The sequence below is a fragment of the Mesoplodon mirus genome (genome assembly GCF_964341445.2).
Source record: "Mesoplodon mirus genome assembly, chromosome: 9".
Lineage (NCBI taxonomy): Eukaryota > Metazoa > Chordata > Mammalia > Artiodactyla > Ziphiidae > Mesoplodon > Mesoplodon mirus.
Genome location: NC_138985.1, coordinates 14,370,768 through 14,379,557, shown reverse-complemented (window position 1 = coordinate 14,379,557; position 8,790 = coordinate 14,370,768). Strand labels below are relative to the sequence as shown.

Here is an 8,790-nt window from a genome sequence, read left to right as displayed (position 1 = left end):
TAATTTATCTAACAAGGTTGGGTGCCAATGTTTCTGCTTTCATTCATTTTTTCCAGTCTTACCTAAGATTTTATGTGAAATATTGAACATTTTATAGTTTATTATCTGTAGCTAAGGTAATCTTTACTTGAATATATACTATTTTTTGACATTCTCTTTTGGAATTGCTACATAAGTCTGGACAAAAGTTAAATATGACGTTATTCTCTAGAATTAAAAAATAAACGTCTTTACTGAAGAGTACTTTTCTTCTTAAAAAAGTCATCTTGATAATAATTTATATATTGTAGATACTTGAGTAACCCTGAAACATTAGGTCATATTTCTGATTCCCTCCTGTTCTCAGAATTTCTGGAACACCAACCTTCCTGGTTATAAGTAGTTACCATTTATCAATAAATCTTTTCAAAAATGAATCCTTTTTTAAAAGCTGTACGTACATAAAAAAAGTAGGAGGCATTTAAACTAAACATTTGCTCCTTAGAATGTCTTAAATGGGAGATGTATTCAAAGACAACCCACACTAATACACTTTCTGTCGCCGGGCTTTGTGGAAATAGCATCAGCTAGGAATTCCAGTCTTAGAAACACTGGTATACTAGAGAATGGCCCTGTGGTCCTAAAATTGGATGAGTAATGCTTACTGTCATGGGGATCCGAATACCCCTTGCTTAAAACTATACATGATACTCCTTACCCCGGGAGCCAGAGCAAAGTCTGCCACCTTGTGTGGCATGCAGTCCGCTGCACGCACACAATGGGGTGTCTCTTCAGGACCTTGCTTCAGACGTCTGGGACAACATGTATCTTTAACAAAGGTGGTTGGCAAATCACGTATAAGTGGCCTCCTAATGACTGGCCAAGTACACGAGCAGACAGACTGGCCATAGGGTTTAGCACTGTTCAGAAAGAAGCTGTATTGGTGCGAGTGGACAGTTCTTCTGGCCTGGGAGACTACCTAGAGCTGCATATACATCAAGGAAAAATCGGAGTTAAATTTAATGTTGGGACAGATGACATCACCATCAAAGAGTCCAATGTAATCATTAACGATGGGAAATACCATGTAGTCCATTTCAAGAGGAGTGGTGGCAATGCCACATTACCGGTGGACAGCTGGCCAGTGATTGAGCGCTACCCTGCAGGAAACAATGATAACGAGTGCCTGGCGATTGCTAGACAGTGAATTCCATATCGATTTGGTCAAGTAGTTGATGAATGGCTACTCGACAAAGGGCATCAGCTCACAATCTTCAATAGCCAAGCAACCATAATAATTGGCAGGAAAGAGCAGGGCCAGACCTTCCAGGGTGAGCTCTCTGGGCTTTACTACAATGGCTTGAAAGTTCTGAATATGGCAGCCGAAAATGATGCCAACATTGCCATAGTGGGAAATGTGAGACTGGTTGGTGAAGTGCCTTCCTCTATGACAACTGAGTCGACAGCCACTGCAATGCAGTCAGAGATGTCCACGTCAATTATGGAGACCACCACAACCCTGGGTACTAGCACAGCCAGAAGAGGAAAGTCCCCTACAAAAGAACCCATTAGCCAGACCACAGATGACATCCTTGTGGCCTCAGCGGAGTGTCCCAGCGATGATGAGGACATTGACCCCTGTGAGCCGAGCTCAGGTGGGTTAGCCAACCCAACCCGGGCAGGCGGGAGAAAGCCATACCCAGGCTCAGCAGAAGTGATTCGGGAGTCCAGCAGCACCATGGGCATGGTTGTGGGGATCATAGCCGCTGCCACCCTGTGCATCCCATCCTCCTCTACACCATGTACAAATACAGAAACTGGGATGAAGGCTCATACCACGTGGATGAGAGTCGAAACTACATCAGTAACTCAGCACAGTCCAATGGGGCTATAGTAAAGGAGAAACAACCTAGCAGTGTGAAAAGCGCCAACAAAAACAAGAAAAACAAGGATAAAGAGTATTACGTCTAATCCCAAGATCTGAAGGACCCTTGTATAGAAATAGTCTTCATTTTATCTGAGACATAATATAAACTTATTTACTTTCCTTTTTATGAAGCACATAAAAAAGAAGACAGGGAATGCAATCAGGAAGGAAAGACTGTTTTTAAAAAATAAAAACAAGTATCTCATGCTCTTGTTTCTCCAAAAAAGAAAAGAAAAAAAAAAAAAAGCAGAGGTCAATAAATTCCCTAACATCCACAGTGTTTTAATTTGCTCTGCCTGTCTTTATGTTGCTGGAACATTTCTAAAAGACAGTGGTGATCGCACGCATTCATAAAGCAAAGGAGTATTACAACATCGGGAGGCACAACAAAATAATAACACAAAACACAACACAGAAAAAGAAGCTACCTATGATCCTGGATTTAGCCAAAGTGCTAGCACTTTCCCGAGAAGTCAGTTAGTCTGATTGCCAGAGAAGACTGTCATTTTGAGTGACTCGACCTGCAAACCTTTTCAGAGTCCGTTACCTGGCACAACTGGAGCAGTGGCTGGAACTTGCACTTGAAACAAAGTGCTGGCTTTTTTGAAGACTTGTGTAGGAACACATTCAAAGAGCCCCCTTCTGGTTGTGAGGGCAAAAAAAGAAAGTATGGAGGCCTTATTTTCAACAATGTGAAAGATAAGGCACATTTTCACACTAAAATTTCAAAACAGAAAGAAAAAAACAAGAGGGTATACATGCAATCATTGGGAAATTTCCATGCACGCTTAATATGTTATTACATGTGTTTATATAAAATCCATTTCTGTGTGCTTCCTGGACTGTGATAAGTGATGTTTTATAGCCTGCTGTATAGAAAATGCAAAATATATCTCTGCTCTTCAGCCATTTTTGGTAAATTCGATGTTATAAGTGTTGCTAACTATAGGGAGTTTTATGACATCAGATCAATAATTATTTCAGGGTTTTCTTTTTTGCCACCATTATAAATTGCCACAATTACTTACTTAAAAAAATTACAATGTAGTGTTTATTCTAAGGAAGATATGTATGAATGTATATAAAAAGACTCAGCTACTTTTTTTTCCTTACATGTACAGCCTTCATTCTGTTGCAGTTAAGTTTTAGTATTTGTATGAAAGGTGTGATTTAGAGGGTAAACTATATACATATAATCTTCTTTGCTCCCCCAACTACTCACATTTCCCACATACATTCCTCATTCACGATCACAAATATGCACACACACACACACACACACACACACAAATCCAGAGGAATCCATCAGATAGGATGGAAGACCCAGACGTACATATAATAGCAAATATTTACTGACACATTGAAAAGCAAAAAGGAAGATCATTGTGCCAAGGTATTGATGACAAATGGGGTGATTTACTTCATTGAGTTCATGCTCCCAGGAAACCTCCAGAAGATTTTAGTCCCTAATGAAATGGAACATTTCCTTATCAAATATACTATCAATGGCATATTGCTGCATGAATATGAACCATTAGGTGGGCAGGTTATGGAAGCAAAATTGGTTGATCTACACCTTAACCCTGGCTGCTGCAAATGAAAACTATTTTTCCAATAAAATTATATATATATATATATATATATATATATATATATATATATATATATAGTCTCTGAACCTGATGTGCATGATAAACATTTTTGGAAAGTACACACTTTCTCAACTAAGAAAGTATTTTCAGTAATTTTTGATTCTGTATTACTATCCATTTAAGAAAATCATTATTTGTTGATTATAGAGTATAATTTAACTTCTGGTTTTACATATGTATCATTAAATATAGTTTTAGTTTAACACACATTAAGGAGAAATATATAGATTATTCACTTGTTTTTGCATATTGTTTCAATGATGTTCATAGCAATAAATTATTAGCATGAGAAGGAAATGCAATATTAGATTGGAAGGTGATGCCTCAGTAAAAATTGGTCACATTACTTTAACATCTCCTAAAAGAATGATATTAGATTTCATAGAAGAGAAGAATACTTTTACTTAGCTTTAATCAGAAAAGGCAAAAAATGCAAAACATCTTCTGTGATACTTCAGTTGATGAAAAAAGCCAAGATGTGGCCTGGATTTCAGACATACAGCACCTTAGATATATGTATAATTCATAGCAAATCACCACCATCTATGGTTGCCAAGTAATTGCTATATATGAAAAGTCTTAAAGGGTTTTCATGACCCAGAAAGTAGAGGTATAAAACTAAAATTTATTATTCATTACTTGTGTTTCAGATTTTCTTCTTTTTTAATTTGCCAGGTTAAAGGATTCATAAGTCGTTGTTGTTTTCCTCTCATCCAGTCTTACTCAGGGAAAGCCAGTGAAATAGAAGGTAAATATAAAACCACACATTTACATCTTGAGGTTTAAAAAAAAATGGTTGCTTTTCCATTTGATCTACTGAACTTGAACTAGTTTCCATCTGGGAAGATTCTAAATTGTGATAGAAAATAACTTAAATAATGGTATTTTTAAGCAGTATATCTCTGAAGCATGTTGTTTGGAATTGATTTCAGTGTTTCTTTCCAGCATAAATTTTTAAATTTCATGCAATATTGTTGGTAAAAATATTTCTAATGTTATTGGCCTACACAAAATCTAGCAGTTTTCTTTTTTTCTTCTTTCTTTCTTTGTAAATGGGGAAAGAAAAGAGAGGAACATGAGCTAGGGAGAGAAAAGATATGAATAAAATCCCAAGTATCTTCATACCAAATGTATCAGGGTTCCATGAATAGTTGGCAGTTAATAGAGGATTTCACACTACCTGGAATAAATTTGATTACATCTCTAGACTGTGACTTTTCTGATTGAATATGCTTCTTTTTTATCCATGTAACGTGTTGCCTTTAAAAAAAAATACTACAATAATGTGTGAGGCGGATACACCAGAAATACAGCTACACGTGGAACAACTCCTACAGAACACCTACTGAACGCTGGCAGAAGACCCCAGACCTCCCAAAAGGCAAGAAACTCCCCACATACCTGGGTAGGGCAAAGCGGAGAGATCCCCACACAGAGGATCAGTGCCGAGCGGCACTCAGCAGCCCGAGAGGCTTGTCTGCTCGCCCGCCGGGGCGCGCAGCGCTGGAAGCTGAGGCTCGGGCTTCGGTCAGAGCGCAGGGAGAGGACTGGGGCTGGCGGCGAGAACTCAGCCTGAAGGGGGCTAATGTGCCACAGCTAGCCGGGAGGGAGTCCGGGAAAACTCTGGAGCTGCCGAAGAGGCAAGAGACTTTTTCTTCCCTCTTGGTTTCCTGGTGCGCGAGGAGAGGGGATTAAGAGCGCTGCTTAAAAGGGCTCCACAGAAGGGCGCGAGTCGCGACTGAAAGCGCGGAGCCCAGAGACGGGCGTGGGACGCTGGGGCTGCTGCTGCCGCCGCCAAGAAGCCTGTGTGCGACCGCAGGTCACTGCCCACACCGCCCTTCCGGGAGCCTGTGCAGCCCGCCACTGCCGGGGTCCCGGGATACAGGGGCGGCTTCCCTGGGAGAACGCACGGCGCGCCTCGGGCTGGTGCAACGTCACGCCGACCTTTGCCGCTGCAGGCTCGCCCCGCACTCCGTGCCCCTCCCTCCCGCCCGGCCTGAGTGAGCCAGAGTCCCCGAAGAGGCTGCTCCTTTAACCCTGTCCTGCCTGAGCGAAGAACAGACGCCCTCCGGCGACCTACACGCAGAGGCGGGGCCAAATCCAAAGCTGAGACCCAGGAGCTGTGAGAACAAAGAAGAGAAAGGGAAACCTCTCCCAGCAGCCTCAGAAGCAGCGGATTAAAGCTCCACAATCAACTTGATGTACCCTGCATCTGTGGAATACATGAATAGACAACACATCATCCCAAATTGAGGAGCCAGGAGTCAGTGCTGTGCCTCTGAGGTGGGAGAGCCAACTTCAGGACACTGGTCCACAAGAGACCTCCCAGCTCCACATAATATCAAACGGCAAAAATCTTCCAGAGATCTCCATCTCAACACCAGCACCCAGCTTCACTCAACGACCAGCAGGCTACAGTGCTGGACACCCTAAGCCAAACAACTAGCAAGACAGGAACACAACGCCACCCATTAGCAGAGAGGTGGCCTAAACTCATAAAAAGTCTGCAGACACCCCAAAACACACCACCAGACGTGGACCTGCCCACCAGAAAGACAAGATCCAGCCTCATCCACCAGAACACAGGCACTAGTCCCCTCCACCAGGAAGCCTACACAACCCACTAAACCAACCTTAGCCACTGGGGTCAGACACCAAAAACAACGGGAACTTTGAACCTGCAGCCTGCAAAAAGGAGACCCCAAACACAGTAACATAAGCAAAATGAGAAGACAGAAAAACACACAGCAGGAGAAGGAGCAAGATAAAAACCCACCAGATCTAACAAATGAAGAGGTAATAGGCAGTCTACCTGAAAAAGAATTCAGAATAATGATGGTAAAGATGATCCAAGATTCTATTTCCCAGATCCAAAATCTTGGAAATAGAATAGACAAAATGCAAGAAACAGTTAACAAGGACCTAGAAGAACTAAAGATGAATCAAGCATCGATTAAAAACACAATACATGAAATAAAAAATACTCTAGATGGGATCAATAGCAGAATAACTGAGGCAGAAGAACGGATAAGTGAGGTGGAAGATAAAATAGTGGAAATAACTGCTGCAGAGCAAAATAAAGAAAAAAGAATGAAACGAACAGAGGACAGTCTCAGAGACCTCTGGGACAACATTAAACGCACCAACATTCGAATTATAGGGGTTCCAGAAGAAGAAGAGAAAAAGAAAGGGACTGAGAAAATATTTGAAGAGATTATAGTTGAAAACTTCCCTAATATGGGAAAGGAAATAGTTAATCAAGTCCAGGAGGCACAGAGAGTCCCATACAGAATAAATCCAAGGAGAAATACGCCAAGACACATATTAATCAAACTGTCAAAAATTAAACACAAAGAAATCATATTAAAAGCAGCAAGGCAAAAACAACAAATAACACACAAGGGAATCCCCATCAGGATAACAGCTGATCTCTCAGCAGAAACTCTACAAGCCAGAAGGGAGTGGCAGGACATAATTAAAGTGATGAAGGAGAAAAACCTGCAACCAAGATTACTCTACCCAGCAAGGATCTCATTCAGATTTGATGGAGAAATTAAAACGTTTACAGACAAGCAAAAGCTGAGAGAATTCAGCACCACCAAACCAGCTTTACAACAAATGCTAAAGGAACTTCTCTAGGCAAGAAATACAACAGAAGTAAAAGACCTACAATAACGAACCCAAAACAATTAAGAAAATGGGAACAGGAACATACATATCAATAATTACCTTAAATGTAAATGGACTAAATGCTCCCACCAAAAGACACAGATTGGCTGAATGGATACAAAAACAAGACCCATATATATGCTGTCTACAAGAGACCCACTTCAGACCTAGAGACACATACAGACTGAAAGTAAGGGGATGGAAAAAGATATTCCATGCAAATGCAAACCAAAAGAAAGCTGGAGTAGCAATTCTCATATCAGACAAAATAGACTTTAAAATAAAGACTACTAGAAGAGACAAAGAAGGACACTACCTAATGATCAAGGGATCGATCCAAGAAGAAGATATAACAATTGTAAATATTTATGCACCCAACATAGGAGCACCTCAATACATAAGGCAAATACTAACAGCCATAAAAGGAGAAATTGACAGTAACACACTCATAGTAGGGGACTTTAACACCCCACTTTCACCAATGGACAGATCATCCAAAATGAAAATAAATAAGGAAACAAAAGCTTTAAATGATACATTAAACAAGATGGACTTAATTGATATTTATAGGACATTCCATCCAAAAACAACAGAATACACATTTTTCTCAAGTGCTCATGGAACATTCTCCAGGATAGATCATATCTTGGGTCACAAATCAAGCCTTGGTAAATTTAAGAAAATTGAAATTGTATCAAGTATCTTTTCCGACCACAATGCTATGAGACTAGATATCAATTACAGGAAAAGATCTGTAAAAAATACAAACACATGGAGGCTAAACAATACACTACTTAATAACGAAGTGATCACTGAAGAAATCAAAGAGGAAATTAAAAAATACCTAGAAACAAATGACAATGGAGACACGACGACCCAAAACCTATGGGATGCAGCAAAAGCAGTTCTAAGAGGGAAGTTTATAGCAATACAATCCCACCTTAAGAAACAGGAAACATCTCGAATAAACAACCTAACCTTGCACCTAAAGCAATTAGAGAAAGAAGAACAAAAACATCCCAAAGTTAGCAGAAGGAAAGAAATCATAAAAATCAGATCAGAAATAAATGAAAAAGAAATGAAGGAAACGATAGCAAAGATCAATAAAACTAAAAGCTGGTTCTTCGAGAAGATAAACAAAATTGATAAACCATTAGCCAGACTCATCAAGAAAAAAAGGGAGAAGACTCAAATCAATAGAATTAGAAATGAAAAATGAGAAGTAACAACTGACACTGCAGAAATACAAAAGATCATGAGAGATTACTATAAGCAACTCTATGCCAATAAAATGGACAACCTGGAAGAAATGGACAAATTCTTAGAAATGCACAACCTGCCAAGACTGAATCAGGAAGAAATAGAAAATATGAACAGACCAATCACAAGCACTGAAATTGAAACTGTGATAAAAAATCTTCCAACAAACAAAAGCCCAGGACCAGATGGCTTCACAGGCGAATTCTATCAAGCATTTAGAGAAGAGCTAACACCTATCCTTCTGAAACTCTTCCAAAATATAGCAGAGGGAGGAACACTCCCAAACTCATTCTACGAGGCCAC

General features: G+C 40.1%; 1 pseudogene across 1 annotated transcript; it reads left to right on the top strand.

Moving 5' to 3' along the window:
- The first annotated feature begins 757 nt into the window (after positions 1-757).
- Positions 758-2,293, top strand: LOC309810776 (neurexin-1-beta-like; annotated as a pseudogene). Its single transcript has one exon. The product of its transcript is annotated as a neurexin-1-beta-like (transcript).
- Positions 2,294-8,790: the final 6,497 nt, after the last annotated feature.